We start from the raw sequence: 26,931 nt of genomic DNA on the forward strand, positions 1-26,931 counted from the left end.
CGTGTGGCGTCTCTACGGGGTTTCTCCCCGGGTCCGCCGCTTCCGTGTTTGCTTGCGCCGCCACCCGCCTTCCTTGCTGTGGTGGGTGGCGGCTGGGGAAACTGACTTACCTGCCTTCCGGGTGTTTTCTCCGGTTTTGGGGGTGTGGTTGGTCTCGGCGTCGCTCTGCCCGGGTCCTTCCTGATTGAGCTCCCCTTGCCGGGTTTCGCTTTCCTGCTCGCTTTTCCGGGGCGGGGTTTGGCATAGCTCCCGCATTCTTCTCTGCTTCCTCCCCCGGGTCACTGATACTGGCGGGGGTTTCTGTTTCCCAGCGATTCAAGCCAGTGGCTGTTACTTCTTTGCTTCCGATTTTACGGCCCCGTTGTGTGCCGGCTGCTTCCTCCCGCTTTCCCGTCCATTGGCCATGACGGGCAGGGGCTGGGGGGACTTGCTTCCGGTTTGATGGTGGTTCCCCACAGGTTTGGTGTACAGCGCTCTGCTGCCTTTCAGGGTCGGTCTGGGCGTGGTTTGGGCCATTCGCTTTCTCCCCATGCCGTTGCTGTTCCGGGACTCCGTGTTGGCGTTGCTCCCTGGACGCTGTTGGTGTCAGCATGCTCTGTGAGTTGACACTCGTTTTGGCTGCTTGCCAGGATCCACGATTGTCGGCTCTCCCTGGTCTCATTCTTTCTTCTGCCGGGGTCTGTTGATTCAGTGGACTTATGCGTCTGCTGCAGGAGCCTGTGTTCGTCCTCTTGGTCACGGGTTCAGTTCCCGGCGGGTCCGCTCAGCCTTTCGTCTATCTGAGGTCGGTACGATAGTGCCATTGTGTTGGGTTTCACCTTCACATCTGTTCTTCGGCGCCAGCATTCCTGTAGTGGTGAACGGGCGCTTTGCATCTTCCCTGGTTCTGTGTGTGTCCTACACAGTCACTGACCTGGACTGATGTTTACACATTCATAATATTCTTTGGCTTGTTGTGCGTTTGCTGCCTTTCCTCCTCTTCTTTTCAGTCAGGTGCTATGGCTCACTGGTGTTTCTTGTGCCTCTGGTTTTCGGGGCTCTCACGAGACGAGGGTTCGGGTCACGCACTCGCTGTCGGAGTGGCATGTGTTGGCTACTCTTTCTGCCTCTTCTTTTGTGGTAGGTGTTTGGTGTCAGCTGACCACCCTTCCTGCTCTGAGACGCCGGTCGTCTCGCTTTTTTGTGATCATTCTGTGGTCGAGTCCTGCTGAACGCTGTCGAGATGTCGTGAGTTGGCGGAGTTTCATTTCTCTGCTTTGATTTGCTGCACTTTTCCGGTACGCGTGTTCTGTCCTGGTGGTTGGGGGTGCTGGCTGGGTGCTTGACTCTCCACCGGTTCTGTTTTTACCTCTCTTGGCTCCTGTGCCTTGCGGGACTTGTCGCCCCGTTGGGTGCGTTGTTGTGTGCCGTTGGCCTGGTGGCTTGGTCATCTGTTGCGTCCGCTTCAGGCACCTCTGTTTCTCCTCTTGGAGGGCTTTGTGGGGGTGGGATGCGCTGCCTGCCTTCCCTTCGGGTGCGGGCGGTGGAGGTTGTTGGCGCTTGTTTTTTTGCTTCGCTGTCGTCCTTCCTGCGCGCTGGCGCTGTGTTGCCTTCCCTCTCTTCCCACTCCTACTGCTCTGCCCCGGTTGGTTCGGGGATCCCGGGTGGGGGCCCTGCTATGTCAGGTTCTCTTGCTGGTTCCTCCTCCTGCTGGCCGTCGCGGTCCTGCCCTGCCCTCCCCCGCCGCCTTGTGCTTGAGGCCCTGCTGTAGCGGGCTCTGGGGTTTGGGTTTTGGCATTTGGCTGCCCCTCTCTGTGGGGGTGGCTGTGGGCTTCTATATTTTTCCAAATGTTGCGCCTGGGTGCGTGTGGGTCCCTCGGCCTCCTCTGTCTGTAGGGGGCGCGGGGCTCGGTTGGCTTTCGGCTTGCCGGCGGTGTCCGCTCTGTGCCCTCGGTTCTTTCGTGCCTTTCCGCCCTGGTTTCGCATGGCCTGGTCTGCTTTCTGCGGTTGTGCAGGGTCGGGCCTGGTTTGTGCCAGGTTGGGGGACCGCCTAGGTCTTCCGGGTGCTGTGGGCTTTGGGGTCCTTTTTGGACTCTCCCTGGCGTGTTCGGGTCTGCGGCTGTGCCGCTCCCTCCTCTTCGTGCTCCCTGTCTCGGAGGTTGGTTCTTGCCCCCCTTTTTCTGATGGGCCAGGTGCTATGGCTCAACCAGGTGCTGGGCTCGATGGTAGGTCTTGTGCCTCTGGTTATCAAGGCTCTCACTGGACATGGGTTTGTGTCCCGCACTCGCTGTCATGGGGGCATTAGTTGGCATTTCTTTCTACCTCTTCTTTATTTGGTACGATTCAGAGGAGGTTGGCATGGCCCCTGCGCATGGTTGACACGCAACATTCGTGAGGCGTTCCATTTGGTTCTCGCTGGCCATGGGTTCGTGTCACGCGCATGCTGTCTTTGTGTCCTGTGTTGGTACACTGTCGTTCTCTTATGAGGTTGTCTGACTTGGTTGGGGCCTTCCTCGTATGGTGTTTTGGGTGATCGCTTCGGCGGCTGGTGTACTCCGCCTGGTACGTTTCGGTGCTTTTCGCATGTCCCCTACACTCGGTTTCCACGCGTTTTCGTGTGCTGTTCCTTGCAGTCTTGTTGCCTGGCTGTTTTTTCTCCTTCCGGTTGGTCTCGGTGCCTCTGGTCCTTCCTTGGTCCGGTTTGTCCGGCCTCTTCCCGCTTCTGTCCTGGTACGGCTGGGAGGTTTTGGTGCTGCTTTGGACTACTGCGTCTCCTACAGGGGCCTGGGTTCGGTTTCTTGGTCGCGGATGCTGATCCTGTTGAGTCCACTTTGCCGCTCCTCCGTTTGTGGTTGTTACATTGTAGGCCGCTGCTCTCCGATTCCCGTATTGGTTGTCGTGAGCTTTTTTGTTCGGGGCTGGGTCTGTGGTTTTCACTCTGGGTGTTTTCCAGTCTGGCTTCTGTTTGCCGTTCCTTGGTGGCTCTGGGGTTTTCCCCTGCCTTGCTGACCCTGCCTTGTGCTTCCGGGTGTTTGCTGGGTTCGCCCCTGTTTGTGGCTGCCTGTGTGACGATGTTCTTCTGGGTCCCTTTGGTGCTGTTTGCTCCCTTTGGGTCTCCGGTGTTGGCTCTTTGGCCTTCTCCTCCTTTTTCTGCCGGAGTTTCTGGATCACCCTGCCCTTCTGCCCTTCTCGCCTTTGGTGGGTGCTCGTTTGGGCGACTCGCTTGGTCCCTTTGTGGGGCGGGCTCGGTCCGTGGTGCGGCTTTTCCCTGCCTTCTGTGCATGGGTGGTCTTGTGGGTTCTCTGCTTTCTGCGGTGGCCTGGTTGAGTCCCCTTGGTGGCCAGGTCTCTTCGGTGTCGTTCTGTCACCTTCCTGGGTCTGTTTGTTCCCTTATTCCTGCCTGGGTTCTCTCCTTGGGGTCGCGGTCCCTTCCGGGGGGTCCTTTGTGTGACTGGGGTTTCTTTACCCTTCTGTTCTCTTCTGCGCCCCTTTTCCTTTCTTGCAACTCGCGAGTGGTGTTCTCCCTTGCGGGGTTGCTGTGTTTGTCATTCGGCTTCTCCCTTTCTGCTGTGCCTTTTTTTGATGGGTCGCTGTGGTGGGGTTGCCCTCTGTTCGTTCGGTTTCCCTTTTTTTTGAGGGGGGTTTTTTTGTTGCCCTCTTTCGGGATGTCCGTTGGCCGGTTTTGGCCGGCTTGTTCACTGGGCTCTGTTTTCTGTGGCCTTTGGCTCCGTGCAGTCTGGTCCGGAGCTTTTCTCTGTCCCATTTAGGCCTTTGCTTTCGGCATGGTTCCTGCCGGCTCTTCGTGTCTCTGGGGTCCGGGTTTTTGTCTTTCCCGGTGTCTTCGGTCCCGGGCTGGTTCTTCCTGCTCGTGGTTGCCTCTCCCCTGGGTGGTCCTTCCGCTCGTTCTGGCCTGTTGGGTTTGGCCCTCGTTCGTGGGCATTCCCTTATGGTCTGTTGGTTTCTTGTGAGTTCCATGAAGCCGTTGGGCTTTGGTATGTGCTCACTGTGTTAGTCATGTGGCGAGGAAGACTAACGAGGAGGTAATGCCCCGATTACTTACCGGTAATCTTCATTACTCCGAGTATAGTCTTCCTCGCCACATGAGTTCCCATCCCTCCCTCCCTGTCTGGCTATCGGCTTCATGTGGTGCTTGGTAGTTTCAGGCTGATGGGTTGGGCCGGCCCGCCTCTTATAGGGGTCATGGGTGTAATGGGTCGGCCATATTGGGAAGGGATGGGAGGCATGGGATGCTGATTTTTTTTTTGCTTTGGAGGGTTCTGTTGTGGAGCTGAAGCTCACTGTGTTAGTCATGTGGCGAGGAAGACTATACTCAGAGTAATGAAGATTACCGGTAAGTAATCGGGGCATTACACCAGAATGGCTGGAGACCTTCTTGCATCTGCTAAAACCATCTCCTCCAGCAGAAAACCAAAGAGGGTGAAAAATGATCCGCCATTGCCTATCATGTCCTCTCATAACCCAGTTGTTGACACCGAGATGACATAAGAGGTTTGAAACCTTTTATGAGTGTACTACCAATGGAAAACTCCAACAAACTGAGTACACATGTTTAGTTATGGAAAATAAAATGATTGGGATGAAGCAACGTGTTAGCTCTCTCTAGAATGCCACCAATAAAATTCCTCTGCTTGAGCAGGAAATCTTCAAACTTCAATTACATACAGAAGATCTTGAAACAGAACTCGACAGAATAACCTTCGCCTTTATGGTCTCTATCTTAAGAAGCAAGCAAATGCGAGTGACAATTTTGCCAACCAATGGTAAGCAATGGGTGGGCTCTCAGCCTGCTATTAGAGTTTGGTAAGCCCACATTAGGTCTTATGCAACTACCCAGCTTGTGCTGTCTGGTAGATGGGACCTAAAAAGGGGTACAGTAGCCTCCGGAAACAGTCCTTTCTAAGCAAGAAGATCTATAAAGAGTAGGAAGTGGAAATGGCGCACCCTTTAAAGACTACTTCAAACAGCCACTGAAATCAAACTGGCTTCCCAAAAGCCAGCAATCTCTACCCTAGAGATCACTCACAAAAGGTCTCCCTCTTTAAAAGATATGCCGCAAGTTCCAGACGCCTGCCAGGTTGTCCCAATTGTTCTACCTGACCTGCGCTGGACAACCAAATCACAGGTGCACGTGTGCCAAAGAGAAAACATTACACCTTATTGCACCGCAACAAGAGAAACCTAGGGGCATATCAGAAGCAGGCGATAAAAAATGATTGCCGCTTTTGCGTCCATTTTCGGACGAAAAGCGGCGATAATTTTATTGCCTTATCAGTAAGGCCACGCAATCGCGTGAAACCTTGCCTTATCACCATTTCCCTTAACACCCATCTTTGCATCTCTAATGAGATGCAAAGTGGGCGTTCCTCCCCAGGATAACAGGAGAAATGTCGCTAAGCGACATTTCTCCTATTATCAAGCCTCACGCAAAGCAGCATAGCGACAAGCAAAGTAGCGATAACCTCTGTTATCGCTACTTTCCTTACGCCTTCTTTGAAACTGACTTAGTCATGATATCCTATGGAAGGTGGATATCATGGCTAAGTATGTGAGGCCCTATCATCAAGCTATCGCCAAAAGTTGTGTGATTATCGCTGGATTTCCAGCGATAATCGCACATTTGGCAGCTTGCGCTCTGAATTTTATCGCTTTGGAGATAAGCGTTGCTAATAGCACGCTATCTCCACGATAAAATTCAGAGTTGGCCGGCGAAAATTATCCTCATGCTAAGAGCGCTGAGCGATCATTATCGCTGGCCCCTGCTGATATGCCCCCATGATTTCCAAAAATGGCCTAAAAGCAGCCTCGGTGCTAATGAAAAGGGAGAGCCCAAACAGTAAAATTGAATTTGCCTGTTGTGTTGATTATTCCCGGGGGGGAGGCGGCTAAATCCGACTCCCCTTTCTGCCCCCGAGCATACGTTCCCTCTTCCTTGTTTCCCCAGTGCTACGTCTCCTAGTCATTCATTTCTATTCCTCTTGCTGCCTTTCCCAGCGCCTTGAGGCGGCCTGAAGTTTGAAAAAAGCACTTCCCAAACTACCAGCATGATAGAAGCATCGGTAATGCAGCAGACCTGGGGAAGGTAATTAGTGGCACAATATTTTAACCTATTTCCTTTAGGAAACGTGTGATGCGCTACTAACTCGCCCACAACAACGCCTCAGCCAGCAACGTAGGCAGTGTGATAAGCCGCCCGTCCCGGCTGCTCTTTGAACGATAAAATGCAGCAATAATCAGTGTTCAGTGGGCCACGTGGGGCTTTGGGTTCCGGTGCAACTGCACCTGCTTTACCAATGGAAGCCACGCCCCTGGCTTCCGCTGTGTCTTTCAGCGGGCGGGACACAGGCGGTCAGCAGATGAGTTAGAGAGCGGGAACCCTGGCCTGGCTGATGCCTGTCACTGTCATTAAAAAACACGCTGAACAGCCGGAACGAAACGTTCATTGTGAGGCACGTAGGTGCACCCTCGTCAGTCGTCACTCTACTGTGATGCATCAACGGCGCCGCATCTGTCAAAACAACAGAAGTGCGGAGAATGAAGGCAGGAGTTCCAGTTACTGGTAGTAGTGCAAAGTGCAATCGGAGTGTTACATTTGGGGATTTCCTTTACAGAAAAAACAAATATTTTAAGCACTTTTGAAGTGCAAGATTAAGTCTGCCTCAGTTGCTATTTTTCTTTAATTCCCACAATTCTCTTTGAAAAGATTGAAGCAATGTGGCTTTGACTCTAAAACTGGAGTCATATTTTAATTCCCAAATCTCAAGGGGTCGTTTGTAGTTATTTATGAGGGGATGCCAAAAAACCAGTCTGTCACAGCATATTTCCGGAGTAAAAATAATAGTTTATGTTATATTTGAAAATGTTATTCGCCTTCCTAATTATATGTCGCCTCTCTGAAGAGGAAGTGATTTGGCAGAGTCGATCCGGCTCGCGCATGTTACTGCGAGGTGCCGGCAGCGTTTACCAGCTAATGCATATGTGAGTGGCACGGGGCACCCGGAAATATGGTAGTCCACAGAGATCACGTATATGTTTCAAAATATATTTATTCTTTCTTTAATCCTTATCCATAAAAAATATTGTTTCATACAAAAGAGCCACCGGCCAACGCGTTTCGTTCAAACAGGTTTTGAACTTCGTCGGCTGTAAGTAATATACAAACAACGGACAAGACGTCACACACTGGCAAATTGAGAAAATTCAAGAAAATGCAATTTTTCTTTTTTATCACAACCATACACAACAATATATTGAGACATATTATAAATTGTTACATAATGACACAAACATAACTTAACAATACTTGACGATAAGTCTAAAATAGCGAACAAAAAATAAATAAACATAAACACATGCACAATAGTTACATCGATTCGATATATAATGGGCCTATATGGCCGCTTCTGCAAAAGGCGAAACATATACGTGATCTCTGCGAACTACCATATTTCCAGGTGCACCATGCCACTCATCATCATCAAAATCCTTTATTCGATATTTAAAAAATATCATAAAAGTACAATATTACAGTTAAAAACAATTCAATACAATTCATTTTACATTGACATAAAGGGGGCCATATACATCAAGGCCTTCAAAGTAGCCCTCTAGTGTATCTCAATCTTATTGCAACTCTAATAAAATTCATAATACAAGCCAGCGTCAATGGATTCCCAACCTTTTGTAAATATAGAAGAGCAACTTTGGCATGTCTAAAATTCATTTGTTTTAAAAACCTTACTAAAAAACGGCGTCTGGGAACTGAATAAAAAGGGCAGAGAAGTACAAAATGAAGGGTATCCTGCGGAGACCTATTGTCGCAGCCGCAGGTACCCTTCTGCTCAACCGTGGCCGTAAAACCAGGCGGATCAGCCAAAAGGTGATGTAAAAGGTTGAGCCTAAAACGAGTAATTAAAAATCTATCTTGTGCATTGTATAATAAGGCAAGATAGGGTTCCATGCCTTCTACTGACTTAACTAGACTAACAATACGGACGGTAGACTTGCTTTCTTCTGAGGCGGCTCTGCGAGCAGACTCCTTTGCCCCAAAAATTCTTTTAATACTGGTTTTATCCTCAGCAGTGATTGTTGTGGGTTCAGTGAAGAGGTTCACACAGTCTAATCTAGTCAGAACACCCTTTACATAGTTCAGCCATGGGATGTCCATCCCCTTATCTCTACCCATACAATCACTAATTATTTGCCTGCTCAGGCCCGCCTCACTATTAATCCATATTCTTAGCCAGGCCATAAGCGGTCTGACTTTAATCAGGTCCTCCATGTATACCCTTCCCAATTCAGTATGTGTGATATAAGCTGACGTACTTTGTGGGATTTGTAAGACCTTCCTAAGAAATTTGTTTTCCTCAGTTTGAATTTGTGAGGGGTTTGCAAAACCCCAAAATTCTGCCCCATAAATTATTTTGGGGCAACAAACTGAGCCATAAAGGTGCATGACCTGTTCAGGCGACCACCTACCCAGCCTATGTCCATAGCTCATTATGGCCCCCGTAGAGGCCACTACTTTTGCACTTCTCCCTTCCATTAAAAACTTAAAATTTAAAAGCCCATCAAATAAAACTCCCAGGTAGGAAAAGGTTTTAACCTGTTCCATTATGTGTGAGCCGATTTTAAAGCAAAACTTTTTACATGGTTTGAGCCCTGCCAACAATACATATGACTTGGCTAAATTAGCTGATAGATCTAAACTGGCCATAAAGCTAACAAACCCGTCCAGCAAGGTCTGGAGGCCTTTCGGTGTTCGGGCTAAAAGTACCGCGTCGTCAGCGTATAACAACACTGGTACTGCTCGTGCGGCTACTCTAGGGGTATCTGCATTTAAATTGCATAGTGCCTGTTCTAGCCCATTTATATATAATGAAAACAAAAACGGGGCCAGGATACAACCCTGGCGCACCCCGCTAGTGCAAGGGAAGGGAGCTGTAGTATCACCCTCCAGATTATAACGCACTTTAGCGGAGGTGTTCCAGTCGAGTGCTCTTAAAATAGCTACCAGGCCTTCTGCTACCCCTAGTTTGATCATCAGGTTCCAGAGCTTTTCTCTATTGACGTGGTCAAAAGCCGATGAAAGGTCCATAAACCCCATATAAATCGACTGATTGCTTGCAATAGTATACTTGGCCGTTAATAGATAAAGGTTCAGACACTGGTCTATAGTTGACCTTCCTGTTCTGAAACCATATTGGAGGTCGGTTATTATATGGTGTTCCTCCGCCCAGTCCAAAAGACGGTTCAGGACAACTCTCCCCAATACTTTAGCCGTTACATCAATTAGGGAAATCGGGCGGTAACACCGGGGGTCATCCTTATTCCCTTTTTTAAAAATTGGGACTATCGTGGCAGCAGACCAGGATCTTGGCATGCCTGTAGAGACTGCCGTGTTTATTACTCTAGTGAGGATAGGTGCCCACAGATCAACTTTACTTAAATAGAGGTCCGGGGGAATGCCGTCCGGGCCAGGGGCCTTATTCTGTGTCAACCCTTTGATCCCCACTACCAATTCATCTACCGTGAATTCTACATTTGTCGTCCATGGGCAAATGACCTCCCCCCCCCCCCAGATGCTCATTAGCATGATTGTATAGTACCTTAAAGTGGTCAAACCATTGCTCGGGAAGAATGGTAGTGCCAATTACCGGTGCAGCCGCATCCTGGAAACAAGGGTTGTTTATTATTTCCCAAAATGCCCTAGAGTCTTTTCTATCAGCAGCCTCCCGTAAGTTTTCCCATGTCTGTGATTGGAGAGCCAGTTTCCTTAATTAATGGCCTTTTTATATACTATCCGACATTGTGCAATGTGCCCCTTGTCTCTAGGGACCTTTTTTAAGCTTTCTTTCAGTTCATTGTGGGCCCTAGAGCAATCTCTATTAAACCATCTGGGGGAGCATTTCATCGGGCCAGGCACGGGTAATTTTAATAGACCATCAATGAGGCGTGCCATTGCCTCAAAGGCTTTAACCACCATGGGTCCCTCGAATGAGGGGTCTAAAAAAAACCAATCATTTCCTTAACATCCTCCATTAAGGATCTATAAAAGGCGTCCCCATCCACCCGGGCCCATCTAGGCCTTCTCCCCTGGTCCATAGCCCTCAATATACTATTTGCATTATCATTTTCCTTATTTTTACAAGGGGCCCAGTTCTTTATCCACAGAACTAGGGGGTTATGGTCGCTAAATATGCTCATTCAATGCTAGCCTTATATAGCCAATTCACAAAGGGGATAGAGACTGCTATGTAATCTATGATAGAGCAATACCCTCTTCCCTTAAATGTTGGTGTTATTTTATGACCGACTTTAGGCCCCATCAGGTCTATTGTGTGCCTGAGTGCATGCCTATTCAGGACCCTTTCTAGCTCCAGTCCCTCAGGGGTGTGTTCAAGGTGTGGGCCTTTTTCCACTGTACAACCGGTCCAGGCCCCCTCCATCCATATTAGGTTGGGACACAAGTGACAATTTAGGTCCCCCGCTAAAATCACATATGGGGCTACTGTTCTCTTTCTCTGCGCTAGCTCATCAGTTAGTAAATTATCTAGGTTTTGAATTGTTGAGCTCTTCCCATTCCCTATAGCAGCGTTATATACATTAATCAGAACAATGTTCATCTCTCTGGCTTCAAATCCAATAGCTTGTATATTAACTGAGTTCCATTGCAAGTCGACCCACACACCTTCAAGCTGTAAATCCACATATGTAATTAACCCTCCCATTGGTCTTCCTGGTGCCGTTTTCCTTGCGGGCACAGAAAAACAGTTAAACCCTTCAAGATGAAAAGGATTGTGGTCCACCACCCAGGTTTCCTGTAGGCAGATTACGCAAAATTTGCTGACGTACTGTCTCCACTCCTGGTTGTGGAATTTGGAAGCCAGCCCCGCAATATTCCAGGAGATCATTTCAATACCCTCTTTCCTTTCCAAACCCGATGGCTCTATTTGAGTAATAGACAAGAGGGCCTTAGAATCAATAGTGGCTTTCATTAATGCACTCTCAGTATGTACTACTTGTGTATAAAATGGTTGAGCGGGTCCCTGTGCTTCCAACTCACTAATTTTATCCTCTTGCACGCCTAACTTATTCCTTACCAGTGTGAGTTTAGTTACCGTAGTGTTATTATTCCGGGGTCTCTCCCCCACCAGGTAACCATGGCCTGGTTTACCCCCTGCGGAATGGACTTGGTCATTGCCTATGGGGGGGGATTTGACAGAGGACAATTCCTGTACAGTTTGCTCCACTTGATCTTCCACCCTTTGCAGTCAATCCCACTCATTCATGTGGAGAAGGGGGTCAAACCTGTTTGACAGGGCAATACTACCGTAATTTCTGCGTGGGACATATGATTTTGTACCATAGCCCTTATTACAGGTCTGATAGCCCTCCTCACTGTCTTGCATTAGCCAATTCCTAGACAGGGGATTTAAATCATTGGCATAAAAGGACCCTAGGGGTGCAAGGCTAATACTACTATATGTAGCTGCCGGTCCCCAACTTAATATATAGTCTACTGTTCTACTGGCCCTGAAATTTATCACCACACAGTCACCCGCTTTATTTTTTACCTTATTTCCAATCCACCTGACCCTTCTTACATGCAGAATTTCTCCCTGTTCGTCCCTTGGCAATGGCCTATTTCTATTCAGCCAATGCGTGACTTTATTTTTGAGCTCGTCATGCGTCTCTATTTGGGCAGCTTTTAGCTCTGGGATCCCTGTAAGAATAATGACCTAAGGGGCTGCTTCTGGGGGTAAATTCAAGCATGGCCCCTTGTTACCTACTTTAACATAAGATACCTCTCTAGTGCTCTGACTGGGGTCTGTGTTTCGTCCACCAGTGGCAAGGGGGTTGTGGGTGGGCAAAAATGGGGGTCCTATATGACCACTTGAAGGCCCTGCTACGGTGTGATCTAGTGGGATAGTGGATGGATTCTTGTTTGTTAGTGACTCAGCTTCATTGAGGTTCTCCCTCTGAGTGGGTGCTGAGTGTATTGGAGCTGTGTTGTCAGTTGAAATACAGGGCAATGATGTTACAGCCGTATTACTGCCCACTCCCTTTTGTTTTACTAGCGACACTACTTTATCCAGCCTACTCAGGATTTGTTTTGTCTGGGCATCGATCAGTTGCTCAACGTATAACTTCAAGTCGCTAATAATATTTGATGCCCAGGCCGGTGGGATCTGTACACCCATTGCTTGGTCCCTTATTCCCTCCGCCATAGTAGTTACTATCTCATTACTGTTGATGGCTGGGCGACCTCTACATTTCTTAGGTCTAGATTTCTTTTTACTATTCACTTTCCTGTTGCCAACTTGCGTAATAACCCCTTTACCCCTAGTGTTTGGACACTTATCCGGGGATATCTGTGCGGGGGAGCTAACAATCTCTGAAGATTCCAAAACCGAGTTCTGAATTGTCAATGGAGGAGTAGTAGAGGGCGAGATCAGTTGGCTCAGTTGAGGTGTTAATGAGAGACGCCTTTCCGTGCGTGCAATTTCACAGGAGACCTCACCAATTGCTTTAAGCAACATTCGACCGATTGCCGTTTGTGGCGCTGAAACATGCGGGGGGGTCTTTAGTGTTCTACTCGTTTTCCTAGTGTCTGTTAAGTCTATTGTGTTGGCTTTTACTAGGCGTGTTCGAGTTTTTGCAGGCATAACACCACTACTATAAGTTTTATAGTTTATAACAGTAGTTAGGCCTTATCCTGATAATCCCGAGGCAAATATTACAAGACTCCCCTCCTAGATAGTGAATCAAACAGCCCGCTACCTCACTCGACTTTCAGCAGCCTCCTTCCAAACGATAGAGTACTGGCCCAGCCCGGCCTCCTCGGCCACAGACGGTCCCGCCCTTGTCCCGGGCTTCTCCCGGCGCCGCCCGCGCGCGTCCCGCAACGCGGAGGGAGCCTCTCGGTTTTAAGCGCCTCCGGGCGCGACGGCGGGCAGAAGTGCCCCAGTGCCGCTTGGGAGGCTGGGAACTGGAGTCCTATGCTGCCGCCGTAGATGTCAGGGCGGCGGCAGGGAAGAAACAGTGTTGGCGATCCTGTTGCTGCAGGCGGGACCCCAGGTACGTAGTGCCTCGTTGCTGGCTCCGCTGAAATGTGCAATGTGCCCCCCATTAATTGATTACATTTCTGCTGGACAGTAATACCGAACGACGGCAGGTACCGGCAAAAAAACATCATTTGTTGGAACTTTGCGTGAGGTGTGGTCACTTTAGTCTGCCTTTGGTGATTTTTGGTTACCTCAGCTAATGCACGTTACTCTGGGATCGTGGCGGCGTGTACCAGCTAATACATGTTACTCTGGGTTGGTGGCAGTGTTTACCAGCTAATGCATGTTACTCTGGGGTGGCCTGGCAGTTCGGGCTGGACTGTTCCCATTGGTCACAGCGTCAAGACTGATTTGCATAAGGCTGAGATCAAATTGGAATGCCATGGTGAGAAAAATAAACAATGGATTTAGGCCCAGATCTCTGTACTGGGGTGAATGTATGACATTGTTCTGCATTCTGTCCATCAATTGTTGTTTTTGCACTCTGGGTGGTGGCAGCATGTACGGCCAATCCATGTCACTCGGGTGTGGTGGCATAGTTGACCAGTTAAGCCCGTCTGCACCTTCCGCGCTCCAACGGTGCCCAGCGCCAGATTACTCCGACCACCCACCACTACCTCAGAAGACTGGACCCAGGGTGCCGCAGCACCCTCTGTTGCACCCCCTCACGCACAGACACCAAAGGAGCTTTTCACTGCTGCCACTGCCGCCACACCTGCGCCCTCACTGAACCACGTCCTCTCACAAAGACCATCGAGCTACAGCTTCGATGGATGCTACTTAACGTCCGCTCACTGACCAAACACGCCTACGAACTCTGGGACACCATCACCACCACCAGCCCTGATGTAGTATTCCTCACAGAGACCTGGCTCAAGGATTCCTCAGCCTCAGACATAGCCACCGTCACTCCAACAGGCTACAAAATGACCCACAGGGATCGGTCAACCAGACCCGGATGAGGAACTGCCATATCCACAAGAATTCCCTCAGGCTCACTACCTCTGACTACTCCCCACTCACCCGATATGGAGTACCTCAACTTCCAACTCCAAGCCAACGCCTACTCAACCAACACACGTACGCTCGCCTACAGACCACAAGGGCCCTGACTCCCTTTCTCCAACTCCATACCCGAAGTCATCGCCCCCCTTGCCTTGGAATCCAGACATTACCGCTTCCTCTGTGACCTCAACTTCCACTTGGAAGACCCCTCAGACACCTGCCACCCTGCTAGACTGCATGGACAACCTGGGCCTTAAACAGATCATCACCAACCCCCACACACACCGCTGGCCACACCCTTCACTCCATCTTCGCATCCAGCAACAAAATCCAGGTCAGCCACACGACCGCAGTGACCTGGACAGACCACAGCATTGTCCATTACTCCATGGTTGTCAGCCGACAGACCACCGCCACCCACCGCAGCTGGAAAACCATCACTGAATATCAAAGGATGGCTGCCGTCAACATCACCATCCTCTGTATGTCCGACGACATCAATGAATCCGCTGCCCACCTTTTGGAATGGATCACCATCAGCGCCTACTCCATCGCACCTATCAAAACCCTCCGCAACAGAAGAAACAACAAACACGCCAACTGGTTCATCCACGAACTCAAAGCAGAAAAACTGAAATGCAAATCGCTTGAGAGATGCTGGCGCACCAGCAAAGACCCAGGCAGCCACACAGCCTTCAAGACCGCCCTCAAATCCTACCACCACGCCAGCAAAGAAGCAAAGAAATCCACACTCGCCACCTGCCTCCAATCCACCAACTGGACCAAAGAACTATTTCACATCGTCAGAGAATTCTCCTCCCCGGAGGTCGTTGAAAACCCCATCTAGCCCTTCCAGTCGCTCTGCAACTCCCTCGCCAACTACTTCCTCGCCAAGATGCCAACATCTACAAAAACCTCAAACCCCAACAACCGCAACCAGACCTCCCAAGTCCTTCCACAATACTTCGGCTCCCCAGTTCACTACCTGACCAACTGGACACCACTCGGCACCGAAACCATAACGTCCAACATGTCCTCCATCCATTCTGGAGCTCCAACTGACCCCTGACCTCACCATGCCTTCAGCCTAGGACACAAAGAAATCGGACCCCCACTCACCAGCATCATCTACTCAGCGCTCAGATCCACCACATTCCCGGAATCATGGAAGCACGCCGAAGTAAAACCACTTCTGACAAAAATCCACAGATGACCCATACAACCTCAAGAACTACCCGCCCATCTCGCTCCTTCCCTTTCCGACCAAGGTGCTGGAGAAAGCCGTCTACCGTCAACTCACAGACTACTTGGATTCCAACCACCTGCTCGACCCCTTCCTATTTTTATTTGTTTATTTAATGTGTTTTTATATAGCGTGAACTTTACCCAAAGGTGTCAGAGCGCTTTGCAATAGGGCCAGTTACATTACATAGGGACTTCAGAGTACATGAGTTACATAAAAGGTAAATACTGAAAAACTCTAAATTCACATGAGAATGGTAGTAAGTACAATAGTCTACTGCAGATACTAGTGATTAGAGTTACATACATACAAGTTGCAAATACACTCAAGCAGAAAATGCAAAGAAATAAACTGTAAATTCACATAAGAATAGTAGTAAGTACATAAGTCTACTACAGATACTTGTGGTTAGAGTTATAAATATACAAGTTGCAAATTCACTCAAGGTTACATTTTAAGAAAAGTTGAAAGGTTAGGATTGGACAAATATATAGCTCATATTTCCATAGCATGATCTTCTCGCCATTACTGGGGTCCTTGCTTTCAGCCCGGCCTTCAGGGTGTTGTTGCACTCTGGGGCCGTATCTTTTTTTTTTTGTCAAGTATTTTTATTAAACAACAAACAGTTCCAGTCAGATACACATCATACATCATGACAACATTGGAAATGCACATTACATCATGCGAAGGGCACTGCCGTGTGCACACCAGTAAGGTTTATACATCCTGAGCAGGTCAACATATTACCTCAAAATTCGTTTTGTGCTCTCATCTCCTTCCCCCTCCGGTCCCATTTTTCTTAAGTGCTGTATTTCTCCCAGGGGCTTCATATTTTCCCCACTTCTTAGGGCAGCCTCTGCTCTCATACACCACCCTCTCCGCAAGATCTGCCTTCCATTGCGATAATTTGGGAGGTATACATGCACCCCATAGCCGTACAATGTAACGTTTAGCAACTCCAGCAGCTAGCATTAGCCAGATTTTTTGTGTGTTGGCCATCTGTCTTCCCCAGTAACACCCAGTAAGAGCCAGAGTGCCTCCGGTTGTATGTGTATACCCAACACCCCCGTCATCCCTCCAGCCACCCTTGACCAATATCGCTGTATCACTGGACATCAGTGGCGGTGATCTTGGGCCTGGAGGCCTGGCAAACTGCAGACCTGTGATGTCCTGTGATGTGAAGAGCGATACAGTCATGGGATGGCCTTAGAGTGGGCAGAGGGAGCATAGTGTATGGGCTGTGAGGGACAGGAGTGCAAGCCTATTGCCAATGCAATTATTTCTATGCCACTCCGGGGTAAAACAAAGGAAAGGCAGGCAAGGTCCATTCCATCCAATGCTGTAGAGCCTCAGTGAGGGTCATCGAGTTTGTAGTTCAGCACATAAGGGGGCCACAAATGGTCCATTATCACTATCCTAGGGGGGACCTCCGTCGAGTGTAGATGATCACACGCCCACCCTCCTCACCTTCAGTCAATTGCAGGTAGCAGGCGGTGGGTGGAGGGCCGCACAGCAAGGACCAGTAGCTAAATCCCTCTGCCTCTCAACACATGGGACTGCCCATTGGGGTGGCAGCAGAAGGGGGAAGCCCTCAGTCCTGCAGGCGTCCAGCAGCTGGCCGAGGCGTTCTCAAAACCTGGAGTGTGCAGGCCCGACAGCCGCCTCATCATCTGGGCTCTACGTCCCAGGTTCGGGGCCAACGCTATGCCAGCGGCTCTGTTGGTAGAAGCCACTTGTTACAGTATATATTCTAGCCGTCTCATTCACAGGCAGACTAGAGAGGGTCACACTGAGCAAGGCCCCACTAGGCCCCACTTAGCCAGGTCAACCGCAACCGCTGTCCGGCCAAGGGAGCACTAGTTGTTCGCCAAATCGAAATCTCTGGTACCACACACAGTGGAGGGTGTCTGCCCGATCGGCCGCTCCATTGCCATGCAGCAAATGGCACACAGCAAGTGGGACAGGTAGACCTCAGCTCCGGGTGTCACTCACTCGCCACCGGTGTCTCAGTGCCCACTGCAACATCCATGGACATGGAGAACGCAGGTCCCGACCCAGCCTGCACCAAGCCGCTGGGTCCAGATCAGTGGACATCGGCGAGCACCGCCATCTTAGGAGCCAGGCAGGCCCAGCTGCGTCGGTCTCCGGCTCCCCGGTATTCCAATCCAGATTCTACTCCAACCACAGCACACAAACAGCCCTTATAGACGCCACAGACTACGTAAGAGCCATAATTGAATCAGCAGCCCTGAGCCTCCTTGACCTGACAGCATCCTTTCGGTACAGTCTCCCACCACCTCCACATCCAAAGACTTCACCTCATCGGCATCTGCGGCAACACCCTCAAGCTACTATCCTCTTTTCTCACCTACTGCACCCAGAGAGTCCACCTCCCACAGTACAGCTGCATCATATGCAACGTACCCCAGGTCTCCACTCTCAGCTCCACACTGTTCAACGTCTACATGGTGCCACTAGCGCCCATCGTTCGGAGACACGATTTCACAACCAGCTAATAATAATAATATTAATAATAATAATAATAATAATAATAATAATAATAATAATCCACATTTGTAAAGTGCGAACAATCACCCGTAAGGGTCTCTAGGCGCTGGGGGTCGTCGGGAAGATTAAGCAAGCTATTGCCCAGAGTCACATGGTGCTAGGCTGATCTGCCGCCGGCGCTGGGGATCGAACCGTGATCGCCAGATTCCGGAGTCAGTAGCCCTGGCCGTGGCGCCACACCTAATACACCAACGACACCCAGCTCATGCTTTCCCTCACCAAAGATACAGATACCACTGTTGCGAACTTCTAGAATGCCATAGCTGACGTCGTCGATTGGATGTGCCTCAAACTTGACACCGACAAGACCAAATAAAGTTCTCCTATTAGGAAATTCCCTCCTCACCGTGGGGCGACTCCTGGTGACCCTCCGCCCAGCACTAAACCCCCACCCCTCATGCCTGTATCCTGGAGAGTGAGCTCTCCATGAGACAACAGGTCAACTCGATTGCCGCCACCTGCTTCAACACCCTCAGAATGCTCCTCAAGATATTCACATGGATTTCAACAGACACCAAGAGAACCATCATACAAGCCCTCATTACTAGTCAACTTGACCACGGGAACGCCTCTATCCGGAACCACCACCATCCTTCTCAAGCGCCTCCAAACCATCCAGAACACAGCGGCAAGAATCATCCTCGAATGCCAAGGGAGGCCTACATCACCCCACAGCTCTGCAGCCTGCACTGGCTCCCCATCAAGAAGATATGCCACTTCAAACAGCTCATTCAAGCCTACAAAGCCCTCCACAACAAGGGACCCGTATACCAGAACAAACGTCTGACCTTCCACCAGATACCTGTGGTCTGCCTCCCCGGCCTTCGCCCCTGCCCACGCATCCATTGTACTCTAGCAAGAGTACCCGTCTTCTATTATCTCGCTACCAAGTCCTCGAATGACCTCCCCATCCACCTACGAACCTCCCCCTCCTTCGTCGAATTCAGGAGCGGCCTCAAGACCTGGATGTTTGAATAGCCCTCACGCAGCGCATGGATACCCCTGTGGTGATTAGTGCGCTTTACAAATACTGATTGATGTTACTCTAGAGCAGCGTTTTCCAGCTAATGCATGTTACTCTATAGTGGTGGCAGCGTGTACAACTCCTCCAAATGTCTGCAAATGTTCACAGGTCCAGAACAAATGTAACCTATCCACCATCTGATCGCACATCAGGCAACCCCTAAAAATTCACGTAAATATTCAATTAATTAATTGTGGAGTAGGATATAACATCCACCCATTAAGAAAAGCAAGGTGGTGGAAGTTGGCCACTCCGAGGGGCAAAGCTACAAGGCGGCAATAGAAAATGATTGCCGCTTTTGCGGCCGTTTTTGGCCAAAAAGTGGCGATAATTTTATCGCCTAATTAGCAAGGTTGCGCTAATGCGTGAAACCTTGCATTAGCGCACAAATTCTTAACGCACAGCTTTGCATCTCTAATGAGATGCAAAGTGAGCGTTCCTGACCTGACATGACAGGAGAAATGTCGCTAAGCGACATTTCTCCTATCATCAAGCCCCATGCTATGAAGCATAGCGGCAAGAAAAGTAGCAATAACCCCTGTTATCGCTACTTTCCTTACACCTGCTTCAGGACTGACTTAGCCATGATATCCTATGGAAGGTGGATATCATGGCTAAGTTTGTGAGGCCCTATCAACAAGCTAACGCCACATTTCGTGAGATTCTCACGTTAGGCAGTTAGCGCCAGGATTTTTATCGCTTTTGAGATAAGCGTTGCTAATAGCACTCTATCTCAGCGATAAAAATCCACGTTAGCCGACGATAATTATCCTAGTGCTAAGTCCGATTAACGATAATTATCGCCGGTTGTTGCTGATATGCCCCTAAGAGTGGAATAACTCAGATCGAAAGATCTTTCCCCCTGTGTCACATTTAACATTACTCCTTTATCATTCTCCCATTTCGTTCTTATCTTCTGCATCATAGCATCTGACCCCATGGCAATTCCTTATACCAATAACTCAAAGCCATATTGACTTTATCCTCCCCGATCAGTAGTCTAGCCATCTTTCTTGAGGAATCTATATCTTTCCCAGACAAATTACTAAAATGGCTCTAATTTGTGAACATATAAAAACTGATAATGCTTATGAACTGTCTTTCCCAAAAATAGAGCTGAGGGAGTCTTCTCCCTAGTCCCTTCAAAAAAAATCCCTTACCTTAGTCATGGATGAATCAACCCATTTCCCTATTGCTCTTCCAATAAGGCAGAGAAAAGATTTTTACAATACCGCAATGGGGTGTCTGTGTTAATGTGTGGGATCCTATATTCGATGAATAATTTATTTTTTCAAAGTCCAAGGAGATTAAATGCCTTATACCTAACTTCTTTGGGCAGTTTGGGAATTAAAGCACCCCACCAAAGGTCAGGAACCCCTAATTTGTTTTACATAAGTAGGAGAATAGAGTTGTCAAAACAGGGGGCGATGGGGGCATTGAACAGTGCCATAATTGCAGAATAGTAGATGCCCTATAATATTCCTGAAAATCCGGCAAGCTCAAGCCTCCATCCCCCTTAGTCAGGTGTAACACTTTTAACTTTACTTGTGGATGTTTCTGAGACCATACATAAGATGAGATAGCTTGTTCCAATTTTTTTTTAATAAAAAAGAAGCCTCCAGATTTCAAGGAATAGATAAAAAGAGGAAAAGAAATATGGTAAAACAAACATTTTCAACAAATCCGACCACCCAATAATTGACAGAGGGAGGCCGCCTTGCCAAATTGTGAATAAGTTAAAATTCATTCTTATCAAAAGGATGTATTTCTTTCTAAAAACCTCTTCGGGGTCTTCAGAATAAAATAAAAAAATACCTTTTTATGCTACACTTATAGTTATCCCTCAGTGATGTCGAGAGAGCCTCTGGGGATGTATTAAACAACAAACATTCAGTTTCAATTCAATTGCGCCTCTTTGATTGTATGCGCCCCAATGTTCGTAAAGGTTGTAATTAACAGCAAGACCCTTTCAATGTTAGATTTAGCTAGATTAAGAAAAGGGCCATACCATCTGCATACAGCTTAAATTTGACTACCAAGGGCAGAGGGGATAGAATGTTTATATCCTGACGAATAGACTGTGCTAATTGTTCAATAAAAAGGGCAAATCAAGGGGAGAAAGAGGGCCGCCATGGTGGGTTCCTTGATTGAAGCTAATATGGCCTGACAAAGAAATATTGATGATCAACTGAGCTGTTGCCCCTTGATATAGTGATTGAATTGAACTTGTTAACCGGGTGGAAATTGAAAATGATCCAAAATATGGAATAGACACGTATGATTCACGAGATCAAAGCCGTCCAAATATCTATGTATTCAAACATAAAATGAGTACTACAATGCATGTTTTAGCCTCTAATAAATCCATTCTGCTAACCTCTTATAAAAAATCGGGTACCTCATCAGTCCAGTTTTCCAAAATCTTAGTATAGCCCTTATAATCAGAATTTAAGAGAGTTATGGGTCTATAAGATTTTGGGTCCTCAGGCTCTTTCCTTGCCTTCTAGAAATTCACCAAGACCCGGTTTCTAAAGGATGCCGACACATGGCCACCAGCCAGCAGAAGATTAAAAAGCACAGTCATGGAGCCCTTAAATGATATTGCGAAAGTGTGATAAAACTAAGAGCCAAAGCCACACTCCCTGGGGATTTTCCATTGGGGAAGTGTTCCATAGTCTCTATCAGTTCTCTCTCTGAGATGGAACTTAAAAGGAGGAAGGCAGCCTCTTCTGTCAAAGCAGGTAATTTAAAGCCTTCCAAAAAATCATCACTTCATCTCTCCTGCCTCCGTTCTTCCGCCAAATCATCTAAATACAGACCGGCGTATTACTCAAAAAGTATTTGTTTTATTTCCTCTGTGTTATCGGTGCACTTTCCCGTCTGTGGATTTCTCATTCTAATGACTCTGTTGCAGTTGGCACTCTCTCTTGCTCTCGAGGCCAAAACACGGCCAATCGACCCCCCCCCCCATGGACTTTCTGTAGAAATGTCTAAATATTGACCAGTGCTTTATGCAAAAAAGAAATCCCCTATCCTCTCTCTAGCAGATATCCATATCTCTTCCTAGAAGGGCAGCCCTAAAGACTGAAAAGCCCTATCTGTTTCAGTCTGCAGGGTGGGCAATTTTCCCCTCTTTTTCGTCGCTTAAAAAGATTGTATGGCTACCAGAGTCCCATTGATGGTACAATTGAGTGCCTCCCAAATGGTCGATGTACTTTTCCAAAATATTTGTCTTGTCCATTACCCAACACTTAACTCCACTTGATACAAGTCCATCATACTTTAGAACTGTGGCCCGGTGATCTGTTACGCCAGTAACGCAATGGTTAATGTCAATAATCGAGAGTGAACGGGACCTCAGAAACATATCGATACAGTAAGCTGTATTAAACTTTTTTTGAGTTGTATGTGTATGACCTAGCTTCTGCCTTATTTACCCATCAGCCATCCACCACCCCTAACCGAAGGCAGATATCCGTATCCGTATTCAAAGCTTTATTCAAGGAATATACTCATAAAAGTACAAACATACATTTAAAATACATCACATTAAAAATGTTCCTATTTATACATACTGTTAAAACAGTTGTGCATAGATAAACAATAAAAATCTTTGGTGTACATTTACACAGAGATTACTTGTTACCCCAGTTATATTACATTAATAGAAATTGCCCTCCGTCTAATGGACCATGCCCACCCCAGATACTTTGCTGTACCCAGAACAATAGGCATATCAGTGGTGGTGCAAATAATTCGTAGCGCCTCAACACCCCTGGTTGTCCCTAGATTTCTACAAACAGGAGCTAACCAAACTCTTCTCGGGTTGGCATAAGCTTTACACAGGAATAGAAAGTGACCTATATTTTCCTCAGTTGCACCACAAACCGGGCAGCACGAGGTGGTTGAACTCCTCCACCTACCCGTCAGTGATCTCAGAGGAAGGGCACCTGATCTTAACTGGAAGAAAAGCTTCCTATCCCCTGGGTTAGTAATACTGTCCCAGTATAGTTCCAATACAGGACACAGTTTGATTTCTAAGAAACGCCCCGCCATTGTGTCTGATCTCGTTCTACTCCAGAGTCTGCCATCTATCCAATCCCAATATAAGCTTTTAATTATGTTTTTACTTGGAAAGGGTTCCCCAGATGGATTATCCCATAGATTGGAGAGGCCGAGGTCACCTAGAGCAGTCCTAAGATTTTTTAACCAGACTATTTTATGAAAGGTGTCAGCTTTAATTATGGCAAGGAACCCCTCTGCATAATGCCGTATCTCTGGGATAGTCCAGAGGCGTCTCCAATAGAGAATCGGGCGCAATCGCGCTCGGTCACTAACTGATCTTCTCCCTAAATCAAGACCAAGCGGGATTAATGGTGTACTCTGAGGGAGACCCGTGATTCCCCTAAGGAACCTATTCTCCGATATTTGCAAGGGGAGAAGCCTCTCGAAACCCCACAGCTCAGCCCCATATAGGGCAGACCCAATAGCCTTGGCATCATATACTGCCAGGACTGGTTTTATAGGCTTTGATTTAGACTTTTTGTGTTCCACCCGAAGTGCCCCCGAAATCTGTTGATGCCTCAGGACCGCCTTTTCTATATGTTGAGACCATTTTAGATTGTTTGCTATCTGCACCCCAAGGTAGGTAAATACAGTAACCACCTCAAGCTCACAGTTGTTCAGAAGTATTTTAGGCCGGGGTCTACGTTTTGGTGAGAAGGCCATCAGCTTGGTCTTGCCCACGTTAACTTCCAGGCCATGTTCCCCACAGAAAAGATCGAAGATGTTTAAAGCCAGCCGGTGTTTTAGACAAAATCAGCGTATCGTCGGCGAACATCAGGATCGGAACCCTGAGGCCCGCCAACGAGGGTGCATCGACACTGGAATCCAGCATCCGAGCCATAATTCCGTTAATAAATAGGGAAAAAAGCAGGGGGGCCATAGCACACCCCTGTCGTACTCCGCGTTCAATCGGAAAGTCGGCAGATGATTCATCATTCATACCCCACTGAACTTTGGTGAAATTACACTCATGCAGCCTCGTTATCAGAGTGAGTAACTCAGCCGGAAGGCCTATTTCGCTCAGAACTGCCCAGATCTTTCTCCTCGGTACCAGGTCGAAGGCAGCCCGCAAGTCGACAAAGGCAACATACAGGCTGCCCTCGCCGAGCACCACCGTCCCCCACTGCAGCAGAGCAAAGCGAAACACCTGGTCGACTGTGCTTGTAGCCCGCCGAAAACCAGCCTGATAAGGGGACAGGGCGTTGTTCTCATCTACCCAGTCCATTAGTCGATTTACCACCATTCTCCCTACCACTTTTTGGATAGTGGCAATCAAACTTATCGGCCTATAATTGGCCGGGAGGGACCGATCCCCTTTTTTATATATGGGTATAATATTTGCTCCCTTCCATATCTCTGGGACTGCTGTTCCCTTCGCAATAGCATTTCCCAAAAGGAATACATACCTAGCCCACCTCGCCTTATCGTTTATAAAAACATCAGAGGGTATCCCATCTAGACCCGGGGCCCTTCCCCCTTGGGCAGAGCATATTGCAACTTCAGTTTCTTTAAGGGAAAATAAATTCCCAGTGGGGAATACAGCTGAAATTACTTCCACATCCTTAAACTCGGTAATCTCAGCATATTGGGGTTTGGAATAATCCAATCAGGCACCCTCAGCGACATTATTGTGGGGTTTATTTGGAGTTCCACCTCTACCCCACTTGACAATATTCCAAAATAACCTGGAATCCTTAGCCCCCGAGGCCTCCTTTAGTTCTACCCAATACTTTTCGTCCCATGTTTTTTTTGCTAGCGATACGCTAACCTTGTAGTGCTTCCTAGCCTCGCTAATCGCTGCCCTGTCCCTATTCCTGATTGCTCTTCCCAAGCTTAGCCTGGCTTCCCTGCACTGATGATTGAACCACCTAGCTGGTTTGGGTGGTTGTTTCCTATTTATCTTGCGGGACCTCAAGAAATGTGGTTTTAAAAGGGAAAGAGTTTATTGTGTATGTCTGTTATTTCCTTAGAACCTGGGATTACGGGGTTTGCAGCCTCCATAGCAGCGATTGCAGCATCCACCTCGGAAATTATAAAGTCCATAGATTCTGTATTTGCCAATACACTCGTCCAGTTAAGTCTGCGCATGTCATTAGCCATTATAGGCATTGGGCCGTCACTTAATTGAGGGTTCCCTGATATGGCCATCCACCAGTTATGGGTCACACAGAGGGGATTGTGGTCACTTTCCAGTCTACCCTCGATTTTCATGTCACATACCAACTGCCACAAATTGAGGCTGCAAAGGACATAGTCTATCCGACTTTGGTTATGACCATTGTCGAATGTACAGGCACCTTCCCTATCGCCCTTCGTCCTCCCATTTAGGGCTCTCAACCCATGTTCCAGGCAAATGGCATTCAGTTGTAATATATCTTTCGTCCACCGCTCAACAGGAGCCAGATTTAAAGTCGGAACACCCCATTGTGTATCCTCCTCTTGCCCTAGGGGATCATCCGAACTATCCAATGGTTCGAAAGTCCTATTTAGGTCACCAGCTACTACAACTTTGTTACCCAGGGACTGCGATTCCAAAAAAGTGGACAAAGCCTCTAGAATGGGTGAACTCCCAGTGGTACTGCCCCTGGCATAGATGTTGTATATATCTATCCCTCCCCACTTTTCTGAGGCTATTCTTAGCATTTGGATGTCCTTACAACCCAAATCCACCACTTTGATTGTTATTTGAAGACATTGCCTTATCCAGATTGTAAGTCCTCCCATCTGTCGACCCCTAGCGCCTCTACTGGCCGGGATTGAAACATTTAAGTAACCAGGAAGAAATATAGGGTCACAAGCCCATGTCTCCTGGAATATACAAACTTCAACGCCATTGACGAAATCCATCCAGTTTTGGGACATCAACTTGCTACTCTGCCCCGCGATGTTCCATGAAAAAAACTTCCCTAGACTGGGGCCGTCTATGGGTACTGCTCCTACACAGGACATCCCAAAGTCGTTTGTTAAGATTCCGTCATATCCCTCCCTCTCTCGGGTGGTATCCTCAGTGTTGTGATCAACCTCCTGGGTGCCAACAGTGCTAAGTGTAATTAGTTCCTCATTTTCAGAGTCCCCAGAAATTGAAATACACTCCCCACATATTTCCTCCAAAATCACAGTCTCCCAACCAGTTCTCATTTCATTTGGTTCCACATTTTTAGTCAAAACAGTTAACACAGGCTTCCCACATATATCCCAACGGGTCATACCTTCTCTACTGTTCGTGGAATAATCGGAATTTGGTCAATAAACCCACCCCGGATCTTTCATCACTTCAAAACGATTGTACGTTGGTCCATTATAAAAGTTGCCCCGTTGTATGGGTACAGTGAAAGGAACAAACCCTGGGGAGGGCAGATTGTTATAGCAACCTAGTTCACTGATCATACCAAATTGAACACCTGTTGGTCTTGGATAAAAGAATGTAAGATCAACAACACCAATTCCACCACTGCTTGTGCCCCAATTTTGCTTCGTGATCAGACGTGCCACCCTAGGATCTTGAAAATTAACAACTATACACTCCCCCCCAAGTGCTTAGGAGTACAACCTATCCAGTCTGTCCTTCTCACTCCAATAATCAGCCCGTCCACTTCCCCGGGCAGTGGTCTATTTACCTTTAACCAGTGCATTACCTTGTTGTTTAGCATCTGGAAGGATTCTCTTTGCCCGGCCAACAAAGGTGGTACATTAGTAAGGATAGCCACGAAAGGATAAGAATCTGGAGTGAGATTCATAGGAGGTATCCTATGGGGTGCCTTCATCGGGAGGGTGTTAGGCAGGATAATGGCAGGAGCAGCAGGACCGGATGTTGGAATACTTGGTGGTAGTTGGGAACTATTCAATACAGTGTTATTAGTTTTGGAACTGTCATTGTTACCCCTAGCAGGAACACCAAGACGAGGTGTTGACATGCTTGGTGAGGGTTGGGAACCATTAGATACAGGATTGCCACTTTTGGA

General features: G+C 48.0%; 1 non-coding gene across 1 annotated transcript; it reads left to right on the forward strand.

Annotated features, from left to right (window-relative positions):
• The first annotated feature begins 2,283 nt into the window (after positions 1-2,283).
• Positions 2,284-2,390, forward strand: LOC146859787 (U6 spliceosomal RNA). The gene has a single exon (XR_014979354.1). It is a non-coding gene; the product is annotated as a U6 spliceosomal RNA (small nuclear RNA).
• Positions 2,391-26,931: the final 24,541 nt, after the last annotated feature.

The sequence above is a fragment of the Triturus cristatus genome, chromosome 3_1 (genome assembly GCF_964204655.1).
Source record: "Triturus cristatus chromosome 3_1, aTriCri1.1, whole genome shotgun sequence".
Lineage (NCBI taxonomy): Eukaryota > Metazoa > Chordata > Amphibia > Caudata > Salamandridae > Triturus > Triturus cristatus.